Raw genomic sequence first — 5,231 nt, 5'->3', positions numbered from 1 at the left:
ATATTTCATTTGACTTTCAACTAATACGTTTTATTTATTTTTATAACAGAAGAAGGCCAAAGCAAATAAGGGCAATAGGCAGATGAAGGCTCTTCTCCACCATTCAGGTTCCAAGCCCTTCTCCTATAGGATAGAGGCGCGGCGCCGGGTAATAATAAAGTCGTTTTTATTTATTTTTTAATATGTCATTAATATTAATTTGTTTTTTTCGTACTAACGTTTTTCTTCTCTTGTTCAATTTAAGGGGGGGGGGGGGGGGGGTCCAAATTCCCAGAGATTGACGTCTTTGGCGACGTTTATGTTCGACCTGGGAATGAGTTGGCGGAGTCCCTTCATGTAAGTAGCCTTTAATTTAAATTATTATCCTACGCGTTCAAGTTTTATGGTTATTATATGAATGTTTTAATTAATATTTTATGTTATGTTCAACAGACGACGATGATTGAGAAGAGCCAGTTGGTTCTTTAGGAGTCCGCCTCCCAGCTTCCTCCTGATACGCCACTCGAGTCTGTGGCTCTTCCACAGGATGCAGGGTTTCAAATCCTGACTGAAACTTTGGATCAGACTCTCGGGAGGCGCCCAGGGACATATTGTCGAGGGATGGGGAATGCCAGGCGGCCACCTAAACCCCGTGAATCATCGCAGTCAAACAGTCAGGTGACTGCTTTGACAACAGAGGTGGCCGAGCTCAAGGGTCATTTGTCACATCTTCTATAGTCCCTCGCTCAGTCCGGCATTCCAATCCCGCCTTTTCCTCCCTCGTCGACCTCCGAGCCCCGCCAACCCGAGCATGGCCACCACACCTCTCCCCCTGTCGACAATGTCCAGACCTCCGAGCTGCATTTGCTAGACGACAATGTAGATCTTGGAGGGTTGTTTGATTAGATTTTAACTTTCTTAATTACATTTTAAATATTTCTATTGTACTAAATATATTCTGTTATAACAAAAATATTTCTCTTCATTACATTTTTTTATTGCAATTTCATTTTATTATAAAATAAAATAAATGAAATTTATTTTTTATTACCAAAAAAATTAAATTAAATTAAATTAAATTATAATATATTTATTTTTGCACGACGATATTTTTTCGTCGTGCAAATTTCCTTTTTAGAAAATACAAAACCGTAAAAATAAATTTTAAACAATTTATTCTATTTTTGCGTGACGAAATTTTTTGTCTCGCTAAGTAAGTGCGACAAATATTTGAGTCACGAATATTCTCTCGTCCTGCTATGTTTGCGCGACGAAGATAAATCCTCGCGCTGTGTTCTTGCAACGACTGTACTTTCGTCGCGCAAATATTTGAGTCACGAATATTCCCTCGTCCCGCTATGTCTGCGCGACGAAGATCAATCCTCGCGCTGTGTTATTGCAACGACTGTATTTTCGTCGCGCAAACATTTGCGCGACGAAAAATCTCGCCGTCCTGAGACTTTTGGTGCAACGAAGGTTAACCGTCGCTCCATTTTGCGCGACTAATGCAATAAGTTTGTCGCGCAAAGTCATTCTTGACGATCTTTGCGCGACAGATTTTGCGCGACGAAGCTTTTGTCGCACTACTATTTGTGCGACTCAAATGTACTTTGCGTGACCAAAAATTCTTCGCCGCGCAAATAGTAAAATGTAGTAGTGGTTACAGCAACTTCGAGCCAAATTTGACTCGATGTGCTTAAGAAAATTCCCCTTCTCTTTTCTAACTTTGACAAACCAAAATAAACATTTTAACCTAGTGAAAGGAATTAGATAATAATTCGGTCAAGTCAAGATTTTTTTTTTTTTTGAGTCAATGGTCAAGTCAAGATTATAACAAGCGAACTAAACTGGTAATTATGAACTAATTTCGTGAACTCATTATTAATATTTAGGTTATTCGGTACAGTTGTGTTTATTCATATAATGTAATGGTTGGCTGGACTAAATTTATTCTCAACATTGCAATGGTACTTCAAATAATATACATTATCAAAATAATGATGTTGTCATCATTCTAAATCAGCCAATAAACATTAGCCAAACATGCTTCCTGCAGGTTAGAATTTCTTGACCTTGGATCAGCTCAAAGTTTGCTATCACAATCAGATATCTCTTAAAAAATTCAGTTCAAATCTCACATGTCTCCATCTGATGATTCTTATCTATCTTCTCTCTACTTCAAAATCAGTGAAACTTTCAAGAATTTTTTTAGTATTAATGAAATCTTTGAATTTCAACTACCATTATGAAGCAAAATTTGTTGGAAATTGGTACGTATGTTAGGAATTGTGAATTGAGTGGGGAATTGGCTCAATATAAGTTCGTCGCTATGCCTTCGATGAATAAATGACTTCAACAATTTAAAGTCTTCGATTTTAAAATAATAAGATGAACTAAAAATAGTATAGAAAACCAGCTCGAATCACTAATTAATATAGAGCAAATAGTGACATTGTTATGGAAAATGTAAAGTAATTGAATGAATTGTGGTTGAGGAAAATGTAAAGTAATTGTTCTAACCGAATGATATTGCAGCAAAACTTAAGGAATCATAGTTGGGAAATGATACATTAACCGGAAATCTTACTAACGCGTGGTTTGCCAAACGATCTACAATGTAATCTAGAATCTGAGTGGCTTCAAGAAGGCTTGAAATCTCTCAGGAAACTCCCTGGGAAATCTCCAAAATCTATGAAATCTGGATTGATATTTGTTTAGAATTTCAAATTCAAACACTTAGCATATACTACAATTTAACTCGTGACAAATTCAAACCCAAACACTTAGCATATACTACGATATTCAACACCATATGTTATTTAATATTACAGTGCATGATCTCATATCAAATCATGGTGACTGGTAGAACTCTTGATGTACGCAAATGTCCAGATGCCTTGCAGACAGTGTAGTTGTATTAATTCAATTCGAAGTAGAGCAGAAAGGATTGGGTGGTATGGTTAGATTGTCACCTTCTCTTTCTAACATTTGAACTACAACTTTCATTGGAGGACGATCTATTGGGTGCCATTGGACGCACCATAAACCCACAATGGCAAGTTTCTTTGCAATTTTAGCATCTCCTTCATCCTCAATATGGATCCTTAGGTCGTCCCCTTGTTCTAAAAGGTTATAAATCGATTCCGGGAAGTAGACTTGGCTGGTAGAGTCCTCCATGACCTTAAAGTTTTTTCTGCCACCAACCATTTCCAGCAACAACGTCCCGAAACTATAGACATCTGACTTGTAGGACACGCTACCGAAGTTCCTAGAGAACACTTCGGGTGCAATGTAGCCCATGGTCCCCCTGATGGTTGTCATGGATATTGCGCTTTGATCCCTTGCGCATAACTTGGCTAGACCAAAATCGGAAACTTTCGGAGTGAAATTCTGGTCTAGCGAAATGTTATGGGGTTTGATGTCAAAATGGAGGATTCGGTGGTCACACCCTTGGTGAAGATACTCAATTCCTTTGGCAATACCTAAAGCAATATCTTGCAACTTATCCCAACCAAGGAAAGAATTTTTATTATCTGCTGATGATAAAAAGTTTTGTAATGAGCCATTTGGTAAGAATTCATACACTACAAGAAAACATGCCTTTTGTGAGGAGGGGTAGTCGTCACTGAAACATGGAATTTCGTCACAATTGAGTATATGTGACGCAATTTTAGCGTCACAGCTTTCGTCACCTATACCCCGTCACCGATTCTCCCACGTGACGCTTTCTTCCTTCGTCACATATACCCGATATCTGTGACACATACCGCGTCACTATACGTTTGATTATGTGGCCGTCCGTTTGTCACTTCCTATAGCTATTAGTGATGCGTGATTTGGGTCACGGTTTAGCGGCATCTGTGAGAAGTAATTCCTCTCCTAAACTGGGTATAAAATGCTCCTTCCTATATAATACATGACCCTTTAGGCATCACATATTTATGTAATGTGTGATGATGCACGCATCACATATTTTTTTTAATGTGTGACGATGCACACGTCACATAATTTTGTAGTATGTGACGATGTATACATAAAATGTCTTTTTATCTGTGACGATGTTGGCCTCACATATTTCTTCAGATTGTGATGAGGTCTGTATCACACATGTTCCATACCAAGGTACCTAATTATGAAGAATATGTGCAAATTCAATCACAATTCTTTGTTCTCATCTTTTTCAATGTATAATATAAAAATAGATAATCGCATTTCCATTAATAAAAGTAGGTAATTACATTGTATGTTCCAAAATAAAGATCCCAAACTAAGTCTAGACTTTGTACAACCAAAAGTAAGTCTAGAGCAAGTGTGTTCCAAAATAAAGATCCCAAACTAATTCTAGACTTTGTACAACCAAAAGTAAGTGTAGAGCAACTGTGTTCCAAAATAAAGATCTCAAACTAATTCTAGACTTTGTACAACCAAAAGTAAGGCTAGAGAGTAAGTGTGTTCCAAAATAAAGATCCCAAACTAATTCTAGACTTTGTACAACCAAAAGTAAGTCTAGAGAGCAAGTGTATGTTCCATATGGATATAATCCCTAAATCAGTTCTCATCAAGATTCTGGTTTGCTAGTTCATCATAATAGTCATCATCAGAATGGACACCATTACTACCTCTAGAGCTGGTGCTGGTCTGGACATGAGCTGGTGCTGAGCTGGTGCTGGTCGGATGTGATAAGTCCACCTCAAACAATACCTATATCAAACATGCATAAAAATTAGTGTAGAAACCTTTTTATATCTCTGTAAAAGTATGATATCTCGAATTTCCCAAGCAATCATTTCTTTGAAACTCATAGCAATAATTACTAAAATTACTTGATTGATCCCATGCATTAGTTTTCGAGCTGTTTTTCATATGTATCTCAACATAATGGAGCAGAACAATTGAAGGGAAGAATATTCTAGTTTAATTTCGAATGCAGCATTGTGTTTCATTTAGAAACAAGTGCAACAGTAACAGTTTTCAGTTTTCCTTATAAGAAAATACCACTATAATGGAATTTTTATTTAGAATTATCTTGTAGAAGTATAATTAGATTTTCAGTTTTCTTTATCATTTTTGAACAAGGAATAACCAAGTTTGACAATGGAATATTAGTTGCATTGCCAATACAGAAATATTAGTTGAATATTCAACTCACTGTCAATGAGTCCCGCATTTTCCCCTTATCATCAGTTGAAACCTTCTTCCATCCCAAGTGGCATACTGGTGTACTAGTCCGAACAATGTTGCCTATCTCGGAA

General features: G+C 37.0%; 1 pseudogene; it reads right to left on the bottom strand.

The window, feature by feature from the left end:
- Positions 1 to 2,683: 2,683 nt before the first annotated feature.
- On the bottom strand, positions 2,684 to 3,744 carry LOC148296776 (rust resistance kinase Lr10 pseudogene; annotated as a pseudogene).
- Between the last annotated feature and the right edge of the window lie 1,487 nt (positions 3,745 to 5,231).

The sequence above is a fragment of the Prunus avium genome, chromosome 2 (genome assembly GCF_965620075.1).
Source record: "Prunus avium chromosome 2, drPruAviu1.hap1.1, whole genome shotgun sequence".
NCBI classification, from domain to species: domain Eukaryota; kingdom Viridiplantae; phylum Streptophyta; class Magnoliopsida; order Rosales; family Rosaceae; genus Prunus; species Prunus avium.
This window is presented reverse-complemented; position numbering and strand designations above follow the sequence as displayed.